General features: G+C 42.2%; 1 protein-coding gene across 2 annotated transcripts in view; it reads left to right on the top strand.

Annotated features, from left to right (window-relative positions):
- LOC135947049 (TWiK family of potassium channels protein 7-like) overlaps positions 1–26,592 on the top strand; it is a 102,313-nt gene that overhangs the window by 23,425 nt on the left and 52,296 nt on the right. The window contains exons 2-3 of one of the 2 annotated variants that reach the window (XM_065495605.1): positions 6,239–6,272; positions 22,732–22,753. The gene's annotated coding sequence lies outside the window, so the exon portion shown is untranslated. The remainder of the gene's footprint in view (positions 1–6,238; positions 6,273–22,731; positions 22,754–26,592) is intronic. The other variant, XM_065495606.1, reaches the window with a different exon arrangement.

Raw genomic sequence — 26,592 nt, 5'->3', positions numbered from 1 at the left:
TTGAGTCAGTGTGAAATCACGGCTGAGAACGCCACCACTAATCGCCTGGATAAACACTAAATTCAATTATCGGGTTATGCAAGCTGCAAAATTCAGCGTTAAGGCAATATCTCATTAGATTCACCGACCTTCAAGCCACACTGCTGCATGCATACGTGATTTGGAATCTGCGGTTGCACAAACAGTCGGTCGGCGTGCTGGCTGCGCTGGTGACCTCATGAAATATTGATGCCGAGTATGGAGGACATACGTGTGTACATAGACGATGAGTTTCAAGTCGACTGACAGTTGATTTGGGAAAGGGGAAAAATGCATTCGCTCTCTCTCTCTCTCGTCTGAGTCGGTCGAAATAATGAAATACGGCTGGTAGCGTGCACGCCAGCCCGCTGCGGTTATCGGCAGATATTTCCGCACCACAGAAGCACTGCTTGTAGCCCGACATTTATCATTGCAATTTATGGCCTGAGCCGAACCTCATTTCGCGGCAGCTTACTTTTTCGCCGAAACAATTGACCCGAGCGGATTGGGATCGCGGAAAGCCGAATTTCATAAAAGCACGAGCGGCCCATTAAGATGAAAGTTTTGCTTTGCCGGCAATTTTTCTCTCCCTATATATCTGTCTGGTACGTTATCGACCGCGATATTTTAAAGGCTGGCTTTATTGAAAACGCCATTTTCATTTCTCGTAACCGGCACAGTGCGAAACCATCAGGAGCTATTTTGAGTAGCTTTCTATCTTCACAGTAGAGAAAGCATTGAAACCCCAACTTCTGGCTGTGAGAGCTTATCTCCTGTGAGCCAGCAGACCGCCACGGGCTCTTTTGTCTTGAGGTATTATCAAAAGGCTACACAGTATCACTCGGCCTTTGGCTTTTGACGCCCTGCCTTTCTGTCAGTGGAATTGTCACTGCTGGTAATAAGCTGCTTCAATTCGCGCCTTCAGCGAGCCATTTTTAACCTATCCAAGGAGAAAATTTGACAGCAAAAATCTATTTCCTGTGAAACTTTCCATTTCACTTTGCTCGAGCAAAGTTCCATTACGGAACAAAAGGGCAGAGCAGCTGGAGAATCACGTTTATGCTTTTTAACTTTGCTGTGTGCGCGGGGTTGAAAGCAGTGAGGGTTGGGGTTGAGACAAACTTTCGCCCGGAGAGCATCTCACAGTGTGAGATCTGCTGGGAATCGCTCATTATCAAACGTATGCGCTCTGTGTCATTTGCATGACAATTGACTGGTAATTAGCCAGCGCAGGGTACAAGTGGTGCTGCGCTCTAATTTAATGGCGAAACAATAAAACTTTGGAGCGCAGCAGCTGAAGACGGCACACACATACTCTTTTGCCCCGCGTGACTGCGGCTCGAGAGGCGAAATATGCAAATTAATATGGCACAAAAAGAGTGACAAACTTGACGATAATTGCAGCGGAGGGGAATCTGAGACTGCCTGCGAGTGAGCACTCGAGCCTCGTGTTTGCGTCTCCACCATTTGACTGCAGGGAGTTGATGCGACCTTTGAATTCTTAATTAAAATCGTCTCTACTGCCGCGGCTTCGTATGATAATAGCTCGGAGGGCAGCAAGGAAATTCTCATCAGTCATGAGCAATAAAATCTTAGAAGGCAAGAATTTTGTAAAACCTTTATGAAGATAATAAATAAAATACTCTGGGAGCAAAATGTGTAGTTCGACTTGCATACTCTCTTTGGATCGACTAGCTTAAACACATAAAAAATGATATCTTTAATTATTCTCACCCTAAAATCACATTATACACAAAAAATAAATATCAGAAGCCGGAATAAAAATCAGTGAGAATGACCACAATAGAAATTTGGACAAGTAAGTTGTTGAAATAGTTCTCTTTGGAGTTTTGTTCTCAGGAAGGACAAGGTAAGGGTAACACAGAGTTTTGTCACCCCTTCTCTTTTTTTACTAAGTATATTTTTGAGTGAAGCCAAGCGTTTTCATCGACCAGTGATCCGGCATTTGCTGCAGCTAAATACGGCTGATTATTGTTTTACAGGTAAACATGGAGTTGAGAATAGTTGGCTGTTCAGTGCGAGAACGATTTTCTCAGCATTTTATATTAATTCTTACGAAGCATGCCTTTTCCTATCATATGAACGTTGCCTACGTAAAACCGCCCTTCCCGGTCCTCGAACAGGGAAAATGGTACAAAAATCTATCTTGAATGTGAAGATTTTTATCGACATAATTTATCAGGAATTTAAATTGAAAAGCAAGTCTAATCTTTGCGAACCTAAAATCTGAAATACACCAACTGATGATATGTTTGGCAGATGGAAATTGAGTAACAGACTTCATCCTCGTTCAATTTCCACTAATGCAGAAAATTTGTACTCGGCAAGGATACATTTTTTGTTTGAAATTCAACTTATCTAAACATAAAATCTCTTTTAACAAACTTTGTAATGTATGAACATGCAATTATTATTTCGAGCGAGTAATGGATTTATTCTCATTACAGGCGTGGATTTTTCAAAGAGGAAAAGCGTTACGGTGCTAATAAGGTTCTTCGAGGGCAAAAATCACATCTCGAGCGTGGAAATTAGCTGCGGCGCTACTCAAACACATACGCCAGCGCGAGATCAAAAGTATGCCGGGTGCAAGTGGCGTTGAGGCTTATTTATTCAGCAAAGCATATTTGCTCGTTTCGTCCACAGCCGCGCACTCATTCGCGAGCGATTCGCGCATACGCTCGCGCGCGCGATACGGTGCAAGTATGCGAGGCAATTTCATTAAAATCCGACGAATCAGCTAAAATATAATTGAAAAGTCAAGCGGCTCGTTCTCGGTCGACCGCAGTTTCATTATATTAAACATTATTAAAGGCGGCCGGCAGAGATATTATGTTATGAAGGCAGGGGAAGTCGTTATACGGGCAGCCGAGGGAAAAAATTAAGAGGCCCAGATTTCATTTACAGTGCGCCTCTCACACGCAGACACGGCTCAAAAAAGCCAAGCGAAATAAATCTGAATGGTTAAGGCGCCATTTGTACCGCTGGAAAAATATCCATTTGGGAATTTGCATACTAAAAGAAGATAACCGGCGGCGCGTTGCTTTCCTCCATCTTCTCGCCCAGTGTCATTACGATTATGTTCTCCCCGCGAGAGGAACAATTTCTCTCGCTCTCTTTATTTCTCTTCCCGCCGAGTCCCTCGTACAATGAGAGAGTGATAATTTAATATTCCCTCATGACTGCCTGACAATTTGTCTTGCCGAGTTTCCTGCTGGCTGCCTCAAAATAGAAGCACGCCCTGCGCACAGATTCGTCGGCAGAGAGCTTTTGCGCGAATATGGAAAGAGCCACTTTCGCCATCCAGGTTTATGATTCCTTTTTTCATGCAGATAGGCATGTAACGTGATACTTCCAATTTATACCTCACATGTGAAATATAGAAATTCCTTTGCAAACCAACAACTTGATTTTTTTATTCTTTTTTAGATATATACTCACTGGAAATTGTGCTTGCCCTTATCTACTTTTTTAATGATGGTAGAATTGAAGGGAAATTTTCCAAACAAAAATTTATTTCCCATGTAGAACCGCATTAGCAACATATTGTTTTTGGCTTTCCTCTTTTCTTTTGTAAAAATAAATTGTGAGATATATCGTCCTTGCGAGACTTGTCCTAAATTAAGGCGCATTTGGGATGACAATAATGAAGAGTGATGGCGAGTGTTTTCTCGTTGTTTACAAACTCTGTCTCCTCCTCCTTTTATATCCTTTTATTTCTTTTATTCATTTAGCGGTCACCAGGGTTCCAGTTTCATAGGAGAATGACCAGGGCAGCAGCATTCGTGTGACCGCTGACCCCGTTTTCAGCGCAGTTGTAAATTTGGACCCGCCGGTCAAATTTGTCGCCACCAAAAGCATAACCTAAATAAAGCAGGCCTGCAGAAACTTGATACAGAAAAACGTGAAAACCAGAGCGGATCACGCGGTCGGTCCCTTTTTGCTGAAAAGGAACTCGCAACGTGCGCGCCGGCAACTGAAATAAGTAAGATGATCCCGGCCATAAATATGAGAAGACAACAAAATGCATCCGACGTGCCCGGCCGAGGTGCACGCGGCGCTCGGCGTGTGCGGTTTTTGTTGCTTCCCGAGGGCTTTAATGGCGTTGGGCCCCGCCGCCTTTTGTGGAAGTGGGTATGCGCTGTCGTTTCTGCACCGCGCCGCACGGCACTCTGGGAAATCAGCCCCAAATGCAACTGCGGCTCATTTTTGCGAAGGCGCGCGCGCGTTGATTGCGTTTTTATCAGACGGCCGCGGCGGCAATCCCGGTCGGCCCTGCTGCGGCTGATTGCCTGTATTATGACCGCTGCGCCTGCCTGCCTGCCACGTGCCGGCAACCCTCAATGCAGATAGAAGCAGCGCAAATCTGCGCATAATGAATTGAACAAACGCAAACGGTGTTAATGCGGGGCTTTGTGTAAACACTAGATCTGAAAATAGATAACTCTCCCTAATTATGCGCATTTCAACAGAGAAAAACAAAAGTCTTGCAAAAATGTTGTCTTTAATTACATTTAAAATAGGCTTCTGAGTTGTGCATTAACTTGTGAGTTTAAAGGAATAAATATTTACTTTGAAATTTATTTTTACACTAGAAAATAAAAAGCGGTTTAATCCGTTTCGGAATAATATATATAATTATCATTTAAATTCGCAATGAATGTTTTTGATTCGAGAATTTTTATGTGTCGATCTCTTCACCCCTTGAAATATTTCCAGAAAAAAGGTATAGAATTTAAGGCTCGCGATATTTTGTAAGAGGGAGTTATGTGTCGCTGGCGGGATGACGAGTGGTGGGATTAAACAGAATTTCGTTACTTCTCTTTTTGATTGTGCTCAGTAATGATTGGAGACGGCTGTATTCAAATAAAAAATTTCCTGCAGATTAAATAACTGCTGATGAGGCCTGAGGGGCAGCAATGTAGATTCTTCTGGTGCTAGATTTTCCCGTTCAATTTTTCGTTTTAAGCCACCATGTAAAATCCGTGGTGATTAAGACTTTTTGTTAGTTACATCGGTGGTATGCGAGCCGTATAATAGCGCGAGCAAAATTCATTCAGAGAGCTTACCGAGTTGCCCGACTGATTTTCTTAAAAAATAAATAGTTCCTGGAACTCTCTAAGCTAGTTAAATTTGTGTCATAAACCGTTTTTGAAATGCTACATTTCAGCTGCCATTGTTTATTTAATTTTCAGTAATCCCGACTGTCAATTTTATGCTCTAATAACGGCAGCGATCGACGCCGTTTTATTTGCCAGCGCGCTGAGACGAAATAATCGGATTGGAATTGTTTGCACAGTGACTTGATTACCACGCTAATCAATTCGGAAAAACGCGGCTGCGCTCTTTTCCTTTTTGGCAATAGCGAGTGGTGCCGGCAAGAGCGAGCACTTTTGTGATTTCAGAGGCGCGTTCCTGTAAACTTGATTAAAGCTGCTAATTGGTAAGTTGATTTGAACAGGACGCCGGCGATGAAAAATGTCCGCACCGCTAGACTTTTTCGTGGACTGACGGGAGCGTGACCCTTTTCTTGTTGTCGAATAATCGCCTACGTGCCTCGGTGATTTTAACTCGGATTCGCATCACCGTACAATCTCTGGCGCGAGCTCCTTTCGTCCACTTTCGTGGATCAACTTTGTGTAAGCAAAGCACCACTTCCAGCCTCTTTATTGTTGCTTTTTCCTGTACGAACAGCAACCAAAGTGCACGTCCTCGAGGAATCCAGCCGAAACGCCAAGTGATAAGAATGCAATTACATTAAATTTGGCTGCTGAGGAATTCTGCGGCACTCGAATTGATTGGGAAAGTTGTGAAATAGTTAGAACGTGGGCTGATGAGAAAACACTGCTTTGCGGCACTTATAAAACTATATTGGGTAGAAGTGCGGTCAGACGGCAAGCGACGGGTGGTAGGGTGTGCGCGCGTCATTCACAGAAACAAACAAACAAACTTCTTATATGCTCGCACTTTATGTAGCGAAAACTTTTCCTGCACTTCCCTTGAACATTGAATATTCTGAGCAAAATGCAATTAGTTTGCATTCTCCTTTAGCAATTTCGTTATTATTATATAGGATTCACAAAGCAATGTCAATTTATTGAGGAGAGTTTTGTAACCAAAGAAAATTGCCGAGTTTGCTGCAGAGCTTAATAAATTACTGGAATTTAATCAATATTAATTATTCAAAATAATTGTGTTGCAGGTACATCAGATCAAAGCAGCCTTGAGGGAATTAGGTGAGTTGATGATCTAATTCCCCTCTTATAGTCTCGTCAGGCCAGATGGAAGTTTGCGAAACGAGGAAGCGCCGCCTCTGAAACTGAGCAGCCTTCTGTTCTAATTATGTGTGCAAATGTAAACTGAAATTTGAATTTTAAATGCGGTCCGTGGCGGCGGCGGCGGCGGCGGCCACCCTGTGAGAAAGTACGTGGCTGGTGTGCCCACGCAAAACAAAAGTTTGCCTTTTCAGAGAGGGCTGTGGAATATACTTGGCTGGTTTATTTTTCAGTAGGGCAACACTGCTGTTTTTCCATGAATAACTAACCAACGTTTGAGGCGGTGTAGAAAAGGAAATATATTTGAAACCGATTCCGTCGCACGCCCGAGTGAACACGGGGGTACTTGTCTCTTCTTTTTTTGCATGGAAAACTCTTCGAATCCTGCAACGGAATGAATTGTTGCTGTTAGAACGGCCTTTGAACTTGTCTCCGCAAAGAGCTGCGCGTTAACTGAAACTCTAACGCCGGCGCTGCTTTGCAAGCCTCTGTCTTTTGCACGGGTGAACGCCTTTCCGCCTCACCCTCATTTCAGCGCTGCAAACCGATAAAGCCAGCCAGGGGCAGACTATGTAATTACTTCCGTATCCAAAATTAAAGGCAGCACTAAATTTCAGAAATCCGTGAATTCCTTCATACGGATACTTTTCAAAAATGATGGATCGCTTGGGGGTGGCTTACAACACGCTAATCTGCACTCGACTGGCATAGATCGGCTGACCGAATTTAATTAACCCGAGTGTGGCGCACGAAACAAGGCATTACCGTGCGTAAAACCTTGTAACATAATCTGGAAACATGGCATAATTAGGGGGAGGTTTGAGAGCACACGAGGCCGGCCCGCCACTGCGCGTCGACGAGCCAGAACCCCCTTTGACGATCCTGCACGAGCACCATCTTCGTAGAGACACTAATTAAACCAGCAGAACGAGCAACCGCTACAAAATCCCTGCCTGCTTGTCTTGCGGCGCACCCCTAAACACACCCTGCGCCGGCAGTGGGGTAGAGCGAGCGAGAGATTTTCAACCTTTGCCTCCAGCTCACCGCGGCTGCAAATGAACGATGGCAAAAACTCTCGCTCGCCTCGTTCGGCTGCTGATTTGTGTCCCGTGCGCGATAATTACTCTGCTAATGTGCAAGTGCCGCTTGATTTCAGCCACGCGACGCCAGTTGCCAGTGCCACCGAGGTGGGTAATTCTGCATGGTGCGCGCCTTTGCGGTTCCCAGAGCCGCTTTTAAATGAGACGGAAGCGCTACAAAGTTTCTTTTGTGTATGCGTGGACCGTGCATCGCGGGAAAAGGGAAATAAATTACTCTATAATTGAGTCAGAGGGAGGAGATGAAAGGGGGCGAGCGAGCGAGCGAGCGAGCGAGCGAGTGACGTCTGTGGGCTTTTAAAATGACTAATTTTAGAAACTTTTCTCGAATCCTCTTTGGTATTGAGCTGTTCATTTTTATTGGAAGGTGAATATTAGGGAAGTTGTAATGTAGTTTTACAGTAATTTGGGCTTTTAGGAATGGAGGGAAAAATCATTTAGAGCTAGGTTCATTCTATCTATAGCTGAAGATTATTTCCGTACAATTAATTCAATATTGATCATTCATCACGAAATTGAAATAAATGCACAATTATCATTGTGTAAAGGAAACTATTACCAATAATAGATTTCAAAAGTTGCGTTGATTGTTTTCAATGTAAAACCGATGATATTAAAATAAACTTTAAGATTTGACCTTATAAAGACAAAGATAGTTCCGATAAATATTTGAATTATAATTATTCATGTGATTCTGATTAGTAGGACTTTGTGTTGAACACCTATTTCACTCCATTTTTATTTGCGTTTTAATGTTTTTAAAAGTTGAAAAAATTAAAATTTTAGACCATGAAAACCGGTCATTTGGGTCGCATGGGAAATTTCAATCACAATTTTTATTGGTGATTTCTGCAGCTCTATGTAGAATGTTGTAGATTTAATTAAGGTTCCAATGCCTTTAAATGATATGGCTCGTTTTCATAGTAGAGCGTTGTATTGGATTTATTGGCTTTTGACGAAATAGACACGTAAATTATATAAACAGACGAGTAATTCCTATTTTTTTTTATCTGCTACGCACAAAATATTATTTCTCATTCGTGCAATAAATCTTCTACTATTATATGGCTCCCCTTAAGGGATGCCATATAATAATAGTAATTTATTTACCCGTCTGTTTGAACGTGTCTATTTCGTCAAAAACCAATAAGTCCAATACTGTACGATATATGATAGTCTCATGACGATTGGCAATCGTCAATTGCAAGCTCAGAAAAATACCGTAAAAATAATCGTCTAAATATCACTGCCTTATTGAGTAGTCAGATAGTCCTCTCTGAGTACTTATTTTGCTTGTAAATGACCGAAATAAGTTTTTACATCTCCCTTTATTTCAGTGTGCAGTTAGAAAAAAACCTTCCTCGCTACGTAATAAAAAAAGACTAGAAACTCTTGTTGGACAAATGGTAAAATCAGCTCTCCCCAGCAGCGCAAAATCGCATAGTCTCTATGTACATACTACTTTTCCACAGCACGTTGTTCGCAATCAGTTTCGCGTGTGTTGGATCTGTATTTTGACCCTCGGTGGGCAGCACAGCCGCCACAAAAGTCGCCGCCTGTCGCAAATGGCGTTCGCAGGCAGGTCGTCACGCCTCAGTGAGCATGGCGACTGCTGGCGCTGCTGCGACGAGGACAAAAAGAGAGCGGGGGAGCGCCGCCAGCCAGGAGATTATTGAAATGGTCGAGTTGTTTACCCAGGACAAATAAATGCTCGATAAAGATTAATCCAGGGAAATATCAGAGTATGTGCTGCTCCATGAAGGCGTGCGCGAGAGCTTGTGTTTGCCAAGCTGTTAAACCGGAATGGGAAATTGCCTGCTAGTGAGCAGATCTTGGAAAAAGCTGCGACGGCGAGCCAGATATAGAGAGTTTTATGGAGCATACTTGGATATGATGATGAGAGGAGAGCATCTCTCGCTCTATTATTTCGCCCAAGTGCGGCGACTTGCGTCACGAAATAATGTAATTGAGATGGGATCTTTGTTTGCGCGCCGCCCTGTTTGCTTTCAATTACGAAACGTGACTCTTTGCTCTGTTAAGTAAGCTTTTGATCTCGTTTAAATTTTACAACTTTGCCATATCTTTCATCTCGACCACTCGACTGGCTTGGGTCTTTCCGAAATGTTTTCTACTAACTCATGGTTTGGATTCAAATATGCGTATAATAAGGCACATCATTTCTTTTAAATAACAACCATTTGGCAATGAAACGTAAACAGAGCGGAAAAGACTTTTGCTGTGCCTGATGGTTAGACAACACTTCAAAAGAATTGTAGAAAAATACACATATTTGCAAAACAAAAAACGCAGACTCATCTGTTCTTGTTGTCATGGCCATGCCGAGTCTCATAGAGAAACTCGACTCCTGGTCCGCACGATTTTTGTTTAGCGACCGTTAAATTTTGCTCTTGGCACAGCAGTTTGTTGTTGCCCGGCTTTTCTGTTTTGCGGTTCAAGTTTTTTGCTCAGCCATCAGGATTTTTATGAATGCGAAAGGAAAACGGCGAGCACTTTTCAACGCACCATCCAGTAGCTCAAATGTTTGCACAGTCCGATAGACACACGCGCGCGCTCGACGCAGCATCCACTCACCCCTTGAGAACTGCGGCCACACACCCTGCAAGTCCGGATTTTGTTTGCAAATTTGCTTTGCACGCGTGTTTAATTAGCAAATTGGACGCAATTAGCAGGCGTTCTTCAGACGAGGTTTCACCCCCGTTGGGGAAAATTTAAAATATTACGGCACAAAAAGGCGGACGTGCTGAGTGAGCCGCACCTGTAATACATAACTGTTTCAGGCCGGGCGTCCATTGTTTTGCTCGGCTTTTCATTTTCGGTTCTAATTAAAGGCAAAAAAATCTCTGGATGTAACCAGCCAGAAAACTGTGTTAGGGATGAAAAGAACGCCACAAAAACGCTATATTATGCAAAGTGTTTTGTGCGTAATGAAATTTAGGGGGCCAAATTTTCGGGTTGAAAGAAATTTTTCATTTTATCTCAGAATTTTTAATAATTGTAAAATATAAAAAACACAAATACAAAAGTAAATTTGCCGCTGTGGCGTTTTAAAATTTGCGATGGTCTCGTCACCCTCGCCGTTGTTTTTCACCCTCGTCGAGCACCACTGCATAACAACCCATGGTCTCTTGCTCAGCAAAATAATTTGTCAAATGAAGTTAGCAGAGAAAATTAACCAGCTCGAAATTTTTGACACTTTGAATGCAAAACAAGTTGGAACGTGCTGAAACGCGGGACCAAGAGTCATGGCGAAGCTGCCACTGTTGGTGATAATAAGCAGATTTAAGCCGAGCATGACGAGCGGAGGCATTTTTGCCTGAGTGAAATATTTATGCGAGGTCCGTGTTCCGCCGGCTCGCAGCCTAAATAATAATAAATTACGCTCCGCTCCAGGAACGTGTCCTCGCGTAATGAAGCCGTGCCGCTAAAAGTTAATGCTGCGTTACGTGCAAGGAAAAAAAGGGAGGCGGCCGCGGGGAAACAGAAAATCGTGGCCGAGGCGAAATTGCTTCGGCTCATTATCGGCCGCATTGTCGAGTAATTCCCTTCGACAAACAACTTGATCAGTCGGGGGAGAACTCCATGGAAAATTAATCACACCAGAGCACACATGGAGCATCGAGTGTATGACTAATAAAACGCGAAAAGAGCCTTTTGTCGGCGGAAACTGAGGCTCACTGGCGGGATCAATACTTTTAATTAAATCTCCACGCATGCTGCGAATTCATATTAATCTCGAGCCGAGTAGTCTCTTTTTGTGCGCAAAACGCGTGCGCCCGGTCCTTGAATCAGCTTGTAATTATTCATAAAATACGAGCAATGAATTACAGAGTGGTCTTGTGTGGCGGGACAAGCGAAACGGCGACGAGTTCGCCAACAAAAATCCTTCCACAGCAGACCAGTAATGAATAAGCGCAAAGCAAAATTAAAAGTGATAATGAAAAGAGATTATCCTGGGAATTAAAAACGCTCGCCGGCGGAAAAATCTTATCGCAGTGCCTTTATCATTTTTTGCATGTGATGGTGGCTGTTTAGTTTTTGCGGCCTGACCAAATTGGTCGTGTTGAACGATTTAATGAAGCTAGGCTGATTAAATAATCGAGCAAAAAGAGATCACGACGTTGCGCAATTGGGCTTTTCACTGGAGTAAAAACACTGTTGGTAGATTGACTCGTAAGAGACGAAGAACGGACTTACTGAAAATTGAAAAAATGGGGTGCATAGAACTGAATTGAAAATATCTAGAATGGAACAATTATCATGCAAAACAAGTTTATACCACTTTTGGTAAGTGGCAGTGGGAGCGGAATTGTAAATGTACCTTTTTGGTTCAAGGGAAATAAACTGGTATAATTAGTCTTTTTTCCATTGCACACTCGCCAATTTTTAAACTCACATATCGAGTTTTAAATGAAAACAACGAGTTTCGTGGTAGCAGTAACTGACAAAAGTGCGCGAAAGCGTGGAACATTGAAATGGAAATTTTTTAATCGCATGTTGTATGAATTCCGTCTGCCTGTAAACATGATTTATTTATCAATCAGCTGCTTTTTTATCCCTTTCATGTGAATTTTTGTCAAAACAATGCAGATTAGTTCGTTGATTTACAGTTTTATTGCCAAGGGAGCCAATTATATCCTATAATTTTATGGAATTCCTAGCAATAAAACGTGGCTGAGTGAAGTGAAACGATAAGAAAATGCGCGATTTTCCGGAGGATATCACCGATGGTGTGCAACCAACACGCAAGCAAGCTATAGCAAGCATGCATGCCTCTTCTGTTTGTGTACATACAGGGAACGCGGCCGGCCGATGCTGCTGGTCTAACTAATTTCCACTGGCGAACGTCAGCGAGATTTATATGGGTGTTTATTTGGCCTGCAACTAAGAGGATAGGATTTTGTTTAGAGAGTGTGAAAATTAATGGCCAACACGCAACTTAACGTCTTCTTCTTGGCCGCGTGCATAAATATTTCAGCAAGCAGCGCGAAATCCCCAGCCCGTTCCCTCCCCGCGGCGGCGGTGGAGGGCAACTGTCTGAGGGGTAGCCGCCGGCGCCCCGCGAAATGTATTATTTGGCCTAAACACCCGCACTAATGGTGGTAATAGCGTTTTGGCCACGCGCTCACTTTTTGCCGTCGTGATTTACAAGCCGGGCTGGGAATTCGGCTTTCTGGCATCGTCTATTTGGACCGCGAGGCGACAAATCACGGTGGATTTGTTGCCAGCGCGATTTCCAGTCTGGTGACAATGAAATTGACGCGTGTGCGAATATTCATTTCGCAACTGTGGAGCGAACGAACGCCTCCGCTCGGCTGGGACAAATCACATATTCTGCCAATTTGCCGCGTACGCGTGTTCGCTATAATGATCATTATTTGTTTGCGCCCGAGTGGCGCCCCAATTAGTGCGGCTCTTGTGTATTAATTTGTTCAGCTCGGTGGCTGATCTGAACCCTCATCTGACTCGGTCACCCTCCTATCGTAGAATCCGCTCCGCTGGAACGAACAGAAACCTTCTCATTCGGCAATTAATCTACGTTTATTCAGCAATATAGGTGCAAACAATAACACGCGTGCACTGTATAGGGAGTATAGGGGAATCCGTTTCGTCAGCAGAGTAGCAGAATTGAGCCCAAAATTCCGGTGTGTTCATTTCACACCGCCGGCGTGCAGGCATGCAGGGGGAGTTATTGTATGAATATAGTGTATTGTGTAAGCAGGTTGTTTATTTTATGATTTGCCGTATAATGTAACTTATTTTGTTTGTTCCGGTGGTGTTAATTGATAACGCATTCATTTCGAATGGGGTTAGTGGTACTGTAAAGGTCATTCATTCATTCATTTTGATAATGCCAATCGAGCGAAATTCAATTTGTTTAATGCAACATCCTGAATTCGTGAAAAGCAATTATGTGGCCATAATTATATTGTGGAGTTTCATTTTGAACTCACGCCAAATTGAAAGGAAAATGATGATTTTGCATCTGTGAATATTAGAAAATAGCTCTCATATTCTTGTCATGCAAATCTAGTCTCCCTTGTGCATATTTTTTCTTAAAATGAAGAGTTAAATCCGTCACAAGTGAGTATCTTGTGAACATGCCTGATGACAGAAAAGACTCGCTTCCAATTTTGTTGTGGAAAAAAAAATTTCGTATTCAATTTTGCAATTTTACCTCCAATCCTTTACCAGACGTTTGGTCCTATTAGCCATTTTCAAATTTTTTCAAAGGAACTGTTAGAGCCATAAACCAAAATCTGAGAGGACATCAATCTTTGATTTATTTATTTTCTGTATTATATAAGGATAGTCAATAAATTAATATTTTTATCAATATGTTACAATATATCATGAAATCTGCGTTTTACAGTCCACCACTTGTGGAGCAAATCGTTTTTCAATCCAAAGCGGGCGTGAATTTCAAATGACACCGTATCATGCTCTTTTCTTTCGTGCTAAGCTTTGCTAATTAAGCTGTGGGCGTTGAGCCGGATATCTATCACTAACTATACTCCCGACCCACTGCAGCCCAATTTCGGGTATAACTATTTACATTGTTCTTCCCGGGCAGTGCGTGCAAGCGCGCGAAGCTATCAAGCGCCAGGCTGCTCTCTCACGCGAGCCGTCCGCCCGGCAGATAATATCGGAAAACCCCTGGCCTGCCAAAAGTTGCTCGCAGAGCATAAAAGCGACCGTTTCTTTTCGCTCCGATGGAGATATAATCGAGCAGAAGTTAGTTGTTTCAATCCCGCGCGCAGATAAAAGGAAGTGAAAACGCTCTCGTTTTAGTACATCCCGCGCGCGTTAAATGAGTTGTGAAAAAATTAAGCCGGCTTTGTTGCCGCAACAGCGCTGCATCCGCGGCCCAATAATCCGAATTGATGGCCGCTTCCCACCGCCCATTAGTTATAGTCTCCACTATTCTATATTTACGCACTGTGCACTTTCGTTTTATGAGCGTCATTCGACTGAAACAAAGAGTAATTGCATCAGCCAGAACGTAATCAACATGGGGCGGCTGCAAAACCGAAACAAGAACGGACAGCCGAATTTATGCTTGACCAGCAACAATACTTTCTGCGTTTGTGCCTGTGTGTGTGTGTGTGTGTATTCTCTCTGGTGTGGCTTTTGCGTGCTCCTCTCTTTGCGGCATACATCACGCACGCCGCCCGCACCGGGCCAGCGTGAATCGATCAAATATTTATGATTCAGTGCATTTGCTGCCTCTGCTTCATATTTGAACGTGCCTGACCACAGGTGCCTGCCTGCCAGAAAGTCGAGTAGCAAACATCAAAGCTTAGTGACGTGTGCAGGCGGCCTTGTTTGTGTGTTTCAAGTCAGCACTACTTTGATGATTCAGACCCTGTGTGTTGGGGCCTCTGATTGGCGATAATGAACGCCAGGTTTCAGAACCTAACCATCAAGACAGTAACCAAAAATTCCGAACGGGCAGGAATAGATTTTAATTTCTTTGTTGTTTTACACGTTGACTTCTTAGTTTGTGGCTTATTAATATTAAATTAATTTCTGTTGAGCTTCCTGGTAATTTTCCACAAAAATAGCTGTTCCAGATTAATCAAATTTTAATTTAGGAATATTTCAAGGGAACCCTGGGTCCATTCCACTCTGAAATGCAAATTTTTCCTCAAATGTGTTCATTATTGTTGATTTTTGTGATGTTTACATGGAGCACCAGTTAAAGGTTTTCAATTTAGCATTGTTTCCTAGTTACGGACAGAACTAATGGTTTTAGGAGAAACTTTAAATTCAATTCGAATACACAATTTTTGTTCAATAGTGACGAAACTTAAATAAATTACCGACATTAACTTAAATTGTTTTAAATATTTAAGATTGAATTTAATGTTATTATTGATAAAATTTAAATTTTTTTACACAGTTTTAACGCGATGGCAGTTTCTATCGTAAACAAATAATGCGCGTCTTTACTATTTTAAGCAGATCAAAATAAAGCCATTTAGAGAAAACCCTTATTACTTCACATTATCTCAAGAGCACTTCTTGAAAGAGACGATCTACAAAAGGAAACTTTTCAATTTAAAAAATCTTACTTTTCCGCTTTGCTTTCTCGTGTACAAAAAGGGCTCCACAATTTCAAAAAAGGCATTTCCTCGGAATTTAGACTGATACTAAAGAGGAGAAAATTAAATTGACGGCATTTCTGTGCCCGGCGTATTCAAACCGAAAAGCGCCCTCGGTCCTTTTTCCATTTCCCGCCCCTCTCTCATTTGCTGTCGTAAAAAAGACGGTGCTGAAAAAAATCTCGTGCCAGGACACATTTAAAACACTATTTGAAACCCATTTGCCGGCGGGAGTAAAATTTTTAATCCGCATTCGCGCGCGCAGCAATAAAAACCCGCTACCCCGAATTGAAACGGCTAAAGAGAAATCTCACTCGTCGTTCTCGTGTCTGCCGAGAGCTCACATATTGAGAGAGCCTCGCAACTTTTTTTATTGAAAAATGTTAAACGTACCGGGATGAGAGTGCTTATTTTTCCCTCGGATTATACGAATGTGTACACAAGTAAGTATGTTCGTTCACGTGCACTGAATCATGATATCGTATTGGAAACGGCACTGCTACTTTTGCACACAAGAGAAAACTTTGGACGCAAAACGACAGTCGTGATATTATCTACACAGTTTCTCGAGAGGGATTATACTCCAAAAGAGATGCAAACTGCATCATTGTCACTTGAGCGTTGCGAGTCGTATTAGAAGAGTATATGTTTCGTGTTTGTATCGAGTTCCTCAAAGCGGAAAATATAGCAGAAGAAGATACTAAAACGTGCAAAGTGCGATTGCATACTTGTTTATGTACACAGCGGAATCTCTTGTTGCCTTCGTCTCTTTAGCAAGTGGGACAGTTACTCAATCTCTCTTGCAACTGCTTTTCTTTTGAAATAAAGAGTAGCCTTGTTTTTTTGTTTTTAACGTGTTCCACCAAAATATTTATTTGTTCGCGCTAGCTGAACTTCCACATCGCTAAACTCTCCATTTTATTATTTTAATTGTTTACTATAGAGTTTGTAATACAAACTTTGTATGTAAACAAACTAAATTTTCATCACCATATAATCATTTCATTGAATTGGAGTATCAGGAAATGATAAAACTCATCATAATTGTGACGGTAGAATTTCACAAAACATATCTCTGTAATGATGGTGGGGCTGTTATTAAACAAATAGCAAACAACAAGATGTTTAATGTTTGAATAACCATATATTATTTCAGATTATGCTTCTAAATTGTGTCAGTCTTTACTCAGTCCAGGAAATTTAAAGAAAAACCATTTATATATGCTAACTGATTTGATGTTCATTCCTCTAATTTGATTTTTTTTTTAATTTTAAAGTAAAACAAATACTGTGCAAATATGATGACTGTTGTTAAAACAGATTGTAAAAAACCACGATGGACATTTTTTAATCTGCAACATTCACATCTGAAAAAAATCTTCGAAAAATCTTGAAATGTTGATATAAATTTGGAAAACTTGCACACCCTAGGGAACGCATCAGAAACTAATTTTAGAAATTAAATTTGTAACGCTATATTATATCAAATTTAGTGCGAGGTTCTCAAATTTAATTTGATAAAAATGACGGTAGGAAAGTGATAGTCTTTTCTATGTATTTTTTTTTAAATATTTGATTAGTTTTTAATCTCATACTGGGTTTCGTAGCATTCACATGGCTTTTTTAAAAACAGAATATTGATTAAAAAACTAACAAATGCCTAGTGGATAGGAGCTAATGATAACATGGTGATAAATAAGCCCTAAAGCTCGTATGATCTTATAAAATATTTAAAACAAAAAACGAATTTTCTGGTCTGAGGAAAAGTTAAGCGGATGTTGATGGTTAATATTGGCAAAACTGTTTCACAGGAAATACATGTTAATATCGCGTCGTCCAATCTGTCGCGGCACACACGACAAGGTTAACAATTTACATTCAATTCATATCCCCGCGGGCCTTCCGACATGCAGCGAACAAAAAACGAGGCCAGCTCATGATTAAATCGTCACAACGACGAGGCCGACGGAGCGAAAGAGGAAAATGTGAAACCAGTTGCGGCCAGGATGGGTTTAATGTCTGAGAAATGCAATTTCATACAGAGGAGGCGGTGGCGCCGCGCGCGTGTCGTGTGCATCTGCAGACAGCAAACAGCGAGCGAGTGCGCGAGGCCGCTTGGTACCGAGGCTGCAGCGCAAAAATTAACCGGCTCTTCTTCCTTTTCAACGGGGCATGTCTCGGGAGCTGTTTGCGAAAACATTAAAAATGCATTAGCTGCGCGCGACGAGCATTTTAAATCACTCATCCATCGTGCAAGCCGGCGGCTAAGCTCGTAAATTGCATCCAGTACATCATACTTGACCTACAGCCCTCCGTAATGCGACATTCATATTCATGCAGCCCGGCTCTAATTGAAACCCATTTTCCTTCCTCCCTTTTTTATATTTATTACCTAGTAATGGCGGTGACTGTTACACCACTATTATTATATTTGTAATGGTCTCTCCAGGTGACATTCCCGTGCGCGTTTGTGATTTGTTTTCCAGAGAGGATTCTAGTGTAATATTCATTTACAGAGAAGCCAGGCTTTTTCATTTCTGTGATTAGTCTGGCTATATTTACCATCGACAATCAATCCAAATTGAATCTGTCCAGCATTGCGCCATGCGAATGAATCTAATCCGCAGCTTATGGAACAGTAGCGTTGAACGCCTACTGTGCGTGGTGTAGTTCAAATTAATCTAAACTAATTGTAAACATCTGTGTTGAGCCATATAATGTCTACCATTTGCGGTAAAGGCTACAAATCTTTAATCTATTCTGAATCCCATTGAATGTATGTTTATTGTCATTGGTATATTTATTTTTATTGAAAGAGGCGCATTTGAGGATTATTGGAAGAATGATGAAAAACACCGGACTTATCTCGTTAGATATTCTTCTGTTTTCTTGCCGTTGGCATCATCTTCAATATTTATTTAAAAAATGAAATTTGAATTTGCTCTAGAAGAGCAAGAGTGTAACGTGCTGTTGGCACAATAGCGACTTTATAAATCTACTGTGCCTACTACTTTTCATTGGAAGTCTACGTATTTTTTGTTGTACGCCAATGAAAATTTAATTCTTGATTTTCCCCTTTTTTAAATATACTGGCTATTTAAAATATTTATAACTATGTGTTATTGAATTATTATTTTTTGCCTTTATCTTATAGGGATTTTCCAAAAATTTATGACTATAAAAAAATTTAAAAATAAGCTAGTTTGTCATATCCTCTATTTTAAAAATTCTATAATTTCCGACATGGCGTCACAAACTCAATGTACGAATATTATATTTTATATAATTAACAATGGTTAGTTAAAAAATAAATGAAATATTATAATACTGTTTTCAAGTTAAAACTTGCTAAAAGCAATTGAAAAACAGCAGGTTATTGTGGGCCACCATATCGTGGTTTTGGTCAACGTACGCGTAGGAGAGAAAAACTAAGAAAAATGGCAAAGATTGGTGGCATAAATCCTTTTAAACATTGATAATGCCACAAGAGAAATAAATAACTAATAAAACAGCTTGCAGGCCACACATGCGCATATTTAAATAGCTCAATTCGAGTGCATTAGCAGCCACGGACTCTTTCATCAGCATGCAATCGGGTCAGGCCCGACCGGCCACAAACACTCATTACGCCACACACCCTCGGCCAGACAAAAGGTACAATGCTCGATGCGCACATGCATGAAATGTAATTCGGGCCCGTGTATAAATAATAGACTCACAGTGCTACCGCTGGCAGTGCGCCTGGTGTAAGTAAATTTATATCACGAGTGGATCGCAAATAGATAATTTATTCCGTTTGTATACGCCGGCGGCTGGCTTGCTTGCATTGCACAAGCAGAGTGCCAACAGGAGCCAGGCTCTCTTGACACGTATTAATAAGCAGGTCGAGAGCTGGAATACTCTCTCTTGCCCGTGCGCGCATTCGTTCGAGCGCCTGCGAATTATCATATTAAATGGCGAACGCCACTCATCAGGACACCAAACCACACCTGTCTCGCCAACTGTTTGAGTGCAGAACACTGGATATGCTACCTTGCCGCCTGCAATTGGGTCACGGCTTTACTGCAAATTGCATTCGCTCATTTTTGTGCTGATTGCTAGCTCAATTTGGGTGATTTGCATAGTTTAATTAAGTTCGTTAGATGTTTTGACGGAAACACTGCAAAACATGACTTCACTGCTTGAGCGCGTTTAGTTTTTTATGCAGAAACTTTGTTAATTTCCTCGACCAAATTTGTCTCTTCATTTGCAATTCAGCACCGTTGAGTATTGGGAAATTTAACTTTGTCAATTCCATTGCAATACAAACTTTTGTGCTCCATGAAAGTTAATCAGAGGAATGAGACAAGCTGAAATGTTTATCAAAGTGAAAATAAATTCCTTTAATGTAACATGAATAGTTGATGTTTGATTATTTCACGAAACAAATAAACAGAGCTGAAGAAACAAATAAAGCACCGAGTTCTGAGAGATATATCCCATTCATTAAAATAATATTCTGCGCTTGTAGGAAAAATAAAAATCACAGGAAAGTAGAGCATCGATCTTTTCCTCTTTTAATCATTACTCTATTTTCCACTGCAAGTTATTTAAATTAAGCCTCATGAACAGTGCATTCGAATGTTATTTCCATGGCGCGCAGCATCCATTGTCTGCTGGGTGTGCGCTAATGAAGTATGAGAGAAAAATAGAGGAGTCTCTTTCTTGCCTCGTGCCCGATATATTCGCGTTCAGAATACCTGCTTGAGCGGTGATAAACGAGGATCATTAATTTCATCCGGGGCGCGAGAAAGGGCAACACTTTCTTTTGTCCCGCGCGCCAGTTGACTAATGGCGCGATAATTATTGTCATCACTTCATTGTTTTGCAACTAAACATTAAAGAGAGCGCACAATGGGAGTTTGAAGCCCCTTCCCCGTCTGCAGCCTTCGCCGGAGAACTCTCCTTTATCTTGGCGAAATGCCGGCTTGCTAGCTTTCTCTTTCCGACGCTGCATTATCCAAGTTTATTAATTAACTCTTTATTCGGCATTTGTGTTTTCAGCAGGGAAACTCTTCTCTCCTCTGTTTTCCTCCCTGCAGCCACCAGAGGCAGACGATGAGTCAAAAAAAGCGACAGCTTCAAACTTCACGAAATAGTTTTAATTACGCTGCCAGATGAAAGGGAAAGAACGACGAGCGGTCGGAAACTTTTGATCATTATAACGACGACGCGTGTGCATTATGTGTTCGAACGCATGTCGCTTTCATCCCGCTAATCATTTCACGAACAGCGATCGTTGAGTGAAAATTGACTTTCAACATCCTACAGCATGTGCTCTCGTGTTAACCGAAGGTGTTGGAGATTAAAAGTAAGAGGGAAATCTTTATCAAACTTCACGACCCAGCGGGATAGGGTCGCGAATATTATAAGCTTTTGCCGCTGCCTTACGCGCGAACATCGTCGAGATAAATTCGTATTAAATATTCTCAGCGAGATGCTCAGAATCTCGGATCTCTTTCGCTCTGCGGCTTGCCCGCAAGTGGATATAAAAGTGCGAGCCACGTTCGAGAATTCTCTCATATTTTATTAAAATACGTGATTCGCCGCCATTACCACCGCCTCCGCGTGGCGAGCGTTCCTTTGTCACCCAGCTGTTATGCAACACCGCGGGCGCATATATATATATGAAAACATAATCCGAGCCATCGCGGTCTAAGCCCTCACTTTTCCTCTTTCATCCCCAACGTGGATTCGGAGTCGCAAAAACGCTCCGTCAAAATCGATATTCTGTACAGAAAAATTCCAGACCTGAAACGGGTTTAAGCCGAATTTAGGCTTCGCTCACGCTCGCACTTCCAGCCATACAATTATTTTACGCTGTTGGTATTCTTGGATTCAGAACAGGAAGGTTGGTTGATGGGCCATTGTTTGCGCAATTCAGAGGTGCCGAGGAAGAGACAATAGATGGGACGAGCGAGTAAACAACTTTGCCCTCCCGCTCTGAGAACAAAGCGACGATAAATTGTGGATCGTAAGCGACTTCTGAAAGGGTCGCTACCGATTCGGGAAGTGGAAATCTTTAGTTTCTGCTTCCCTGCTCAGTGAAATAAATCTCGTGGTCAATTTTTTCCCTTGTACAAGCCGCAAAAGCGGCTCGTTCGCTTGGTCGGAAACTGTAATCGTTTCGCTTTAATCTCCATTTTCAAATGGGGCACAGCGTGCCTGTTGGAAAGAGGAATTTAATAAACTCACTTACATTGGAATCTAAATTAATCACGGAAAATGGTAATAAACTACGCCAGCACGCTTTACGTAGACTTCTCTGAGATGGAGCTATGAAGAATGGAATGCCTTACAAATTTCAATATTTATTTTTTAGTCAATTCTTCCTTATAAACCCATTCAAATATCTTTCAAAGAGCCTGTGATATTATTGTTTGCTATTTGTTCGAGATGATGAATTTATTTCCTTTGAACAGCAAAAACTCGAGGAAATTCCAGATTTTTCTGATTTCAAATTTCCTTATCTGTTTTCCATCACATTCAATCGATTTTCTAGTTCAATTTAATGCCCGCTATTTGAAATTATTTGCTTTTTAATCAATGGTCAGATCGATGAAGGAGTTTTCACCAGTGTAATTGGCCTGCTAAGCACAATTTGAAACGTCCGGTCCAGCAAGCTTTTTAACATCAGCAATTTTGCTGAGCTCACCGAGTGCTGGATTATCGGAGCTCCGAATTTTGTTCGCGCAGTAGAGAGAAAACGAGCGACGTGACCCTTAAAACGCATTGTGTTAACGGGCTACAGGGATGTGTGCGTGTGTGTACAAGTGGACATGCATACTTTATGGGCGCATGCAGACGACATTACGGCCGCTTAATCCTATTACTGCCGAGGCTGACGTGCAGTTAAACGAATGTTGCGAGCTCTCTCTCTCCGCCGATGCCAATATCAGATTAAGGGATTACCTCGCGAATTCGGTGCACAAAAGTGCGTCGAGTGAAGAAGGAAACCATTGTCCCTCGTTAGTTGGTCACACGCGATCGGAAAGAGGGTCTGGACTCAGCTTTTCGTCTTTTGTAATTGATTGGGCGAGCAACTTTTGTCCGCCGCTTCCATTACCCTCGATTGCCCACTCAAAATGGACCAATTTTAACTTTTGTTGACCGAGCAGTGAAGACTTTGCCTCTCTCATGCTACTCTCATTTCTGTTCCAGATGCCGATATGGAGACATTTCCGTAAGTATTCTCTGGAAGCGTCTTTCCTACTGTCAACAGGGAACGTTCGAGGCATTCAAAGAGATATTAAATTTCGGTGCCTGTTATTTGCTTTGTTCATGTCAACAGTTGGCGTAATTCAAGGTAAATGAGCCGTTGTGAAGGGCAGGTGGGAGCAGTGGGCGAACGTACAAACACGTCTTTCCCGGCTTGAAATAGCACCGTCTAATTGGGTGTTTACGAGGAGAATAGGCCGTTCTGGGATTGAGTGAAGCAGCACAAATCACTACACACTTACTTTATTAAGCTGATAGAAATGAAACTAATCATACAAAAATCGTATTTATATTATGTTTTCTTGAGATAGCAAACATTAATTATCTTCAAAGAAAAACTGCTTTTTATTAAAAAAGATTTAAAAATTTGTTGACTAAGGAGACGTTATTTATATAAGCTGTAAATAAATAAGCCGGCTAAACCACTGCTCGCCTTTCAAGCAATCTATTTATTTATTTATGTTCTGCCCACTGGCAGTTAATGTCTCTGCGTGGAGGAAAGTGCTTCGTCACCAGCTTTCGGCGAGATAAATTTAATCACCAAAGTGCGTCGTTTAGTGTGGAGACAGACAGCGCCTTTCGCCATCTCAGACCATGCACCGAGGGTAAATTGGCACGCATTAGAACTGGCATCGACTTTGCTCTCTCACAAAGCTCTCTCGGCTCCGAATGAGTCATTTGCCTATGACCTTTGTCTAACCTTAAAAAATATGAAAATAATAGAAAAAAATTCATGATTTCATAAATTCATAAATACATGTTTTCACTCGACCCGCTGACAACAACTGTTGCGCCTGCAGAAAATTTTATTCAGTGATATGCATGTCATCAGTACAACAAGGCTCATAAATCACAACTTTTAAAAGGCACGTGGCAAAACAGCAGTGCTTTCCTTTGCGACAGAAGAGTCGCAGCAGTGGAATGAGTTTCACGGAACGGTGGCGAGGCGCGTGTAGCGCCTGCCCGGGCGTGTGTATTTGAAGCTGCAGCTTTTTCAATTTCTTATCTCGCCACTGGCACGCGCGGAAAAACAAACATCAGTTTTGCATCGCAATGCCTGCGTACTGCTTATGCAGACAAACGAGTCGTTTTGCCCTCTCTCCCGTCCTCCTCTCGCTGCGTGATGATAAAACGCAGGAATTTTATAACTCGTCGCCTTGAGCTTTGTTTCCTGCGTGCGCCGAGTGAAGAAGCCATGTTTTGCAAAATGAATTTCTGCATGTGCGCGAGAAATGCCGTCTGCCACCTCCTACTGCTGTTGTGTATAGTGTGTTTTGTACTAGCGTTTGTACGTGTGTTACGCAAACATCTTCCCTGGGGAATTCCAGCAAGTTTCGCACTCTTTCATAACTTTCTCGTGGCTCGCTACCTTGAGGAGTGCAATTTCGCGTATGGCAGCAAGGAACACAGCCCAAGTTTCACTTAATACTTTCGGAATTCACGAGTCTGTTTGTTTCCAACTGCGGATCCACCGAGTAGAACGCCCGAGAAGTCTTAAAAACAAAAGCCACTCTCCCCGTAGTGGGAGGAAGCACATATATATATATTATCCTTGCGCGCAATTATACCACCGAGTCTCCTGGCGTTTCGTGGAATTGGAAATTTTTAGCTGAAATCTCAGCGGCGCACAATATGAATTTCTCTCTCGAGTGCTCAGCTGGCGAACTTCTAATTTCGCGCGGAGTTCATGTTTCTGCTTGCACCAATAGTGAGAGCAGGCAATAAATTTTCTCTGCCTGTGCGTAATTGAATTTGCAGCAGCTTAGGGGACGATTATTACAAAATCAAATAACAATTTCAGTTTCGCCTGCGTGCCCCCGAGCAGCGACTCGGAAGGAGTGGGTGTGCAGATAATGAAAAAGGTTTTGGTCATGTTAATAAGATTATAGATTACACTGCGCAGAGAAAAAGAGGGTTCGGAGTGAAAAACCGCTATTGGGAGAGTCTGAGCTCTCACTTCCTACTCTGACCCGTGTTGGGAGGGGAGGATTTTAATCCCATATATCCTAGTTTCTTTGCAGGATTACTTTTTCAATGTGTCAGCTTGAAAAATAAAGTTGAATTAGCTGCTTTCTGGATTAAGTATACTCACAAAATAATTAATATTTAAAATGTTTTGTCAATACCAGTAAATACATACTAAAAGGTTTTCAAAATTTCCTTTATAATTTGAGCTTAAAGCAATTTAAAATCACTGCTAACAAGTTATTCATTTAACGTCGTTATTTTGGAATAATATTTACCTGAAACAACTTTCAAAGTGATTAGGGAAATTTGCTGCTTGCAATTCCAACTCGATTTTGAATTTGTAAAGCACCTATTCCAAAGATTGAATAATTTATTATTGCAGGAGGCACACTCGAAAACTTCTCCTTCTTATTCTCACTTCTCAGAACTATAATCCACGACTGGGGAGGAACCCCCGGCCCCGTTTCCCTTCAGCAGCTCCACGTAGTGCATCAATCTCTCCTTACCTGCGCGCGGCCACCGCCGCCACCGGTGTGTTTCAAAAGTTTGCCCCGTAATTCACACTGTCGTGAATGGGACTGCCTATACAGTGTGCGGAGATGCAATAAAAAGGAATCAAATGCGGCCGCGTATAAATTATCCCGCAACGCTGAGACGATTCGTGCGTAATTTGGCCTGCTTTATTGCCCTCCCAAGACCCCGCGGGTTGACTAATCCCGCGGGAGATTGAAAAATTCCGGCTGCGAATCCAGATGTGCCACGTGGTAATTAGTTGGATTAATAAGCCGCCCTCGAGAGACGCATTGCGTGTCCCATTTTTGGCAAATTTTCGCTCCCGGGCGTGCACTTTGGCTCCTTATCTCCATCAGCTCTGAAAGTTTTTCGTTTGCAGGCAGGCTTACCAGGAAGCCCACGCTCCAGCTCCCAACTTTTGCACAGCACGCTTACTCTCTCGCTCTCGTCCTGCCTCAGACGCGCGGATTTGCGAAATACCCTAAAATAGCAAGGCTCGTCTGTCTGCAATCTGGCGAGTAGGGAACGTTTGATTTCTGCGACACTCGGATTTTCTCAAGAGTCTCTTGTTGATAAGGGACTTGGATGTCTCGAGTGACGTATGACTTTCCCCTCCAAAAAATGTGTACTGCGGCAGCAGGAAAACACTCGATTTTTAGCCCAAAAACATATTCCTGGCGGTGCAGAAACAATGCTCAGGGGAAAAGAGACTATCTTGAAATTCAACGTGCGTGTCGGGCCCGCAGCCAGCAAAGCACCAAATTTGATCAAATGCCGACTTTTCTTCTGAGCCGACATAACAAAGCCTCGGGCATTTTTTGTTTTATTCTGGCGAATTCCGATCGATACGCGAACGCCAACGAGGATGAGCCACGATTTGCAAAGTGATTGACGCGCATTATGAGGTTAACAAGCGCGGTGCCACATGCAGGTGCTGCGGATGGTTTTCTCTTTGTGCGCGGCCGAATGCCGCCCGCCGCGCCCACGGCTCTCGAAACGTCGACGCACAATCCTCTCGGCACTCTCATTTGTATAACAAGATTTTTAGTTTCCCAAACGTTTGATGTTTACCAAGAATTGGTGGCTGGCAAATTTACAGACCGAATTGATTCCAATGGCTCAAAAAACAAGAGGTTGTGTGATCTTGTCGCTTTTGCATTGATCTTTTAAGGCCCCTCTTGGAACTTTTTTTGTGAGTGGAGAGGATTATTTTTGGATCGCGTACCCGAGAATCGGGAGAGATTGTGGAGGGAAAATAAAATTCCAATTAAACTGGAAAGAGTGTTCTCTGATAAAGAAAGCTTTTCTCACGCCCTTAAATTG

Source organism: Cloeon dipterum, chromosome X (genome assembly GCF_949628265.1).
Source record: "Cloeon dipterum chromosome X, ieCloDipt1.1, whole genome shotgun sequence".
NCBI classification, from domain to species: Eukaryota; Metazoa; Arthropoda; class Insecta; order Ephemeroptera; family Baetidae; genus Cloeon; species Cloeon dipterum.
This window is presented reverse-complemented; position numbering and strand designations above follow the sequence as displayed.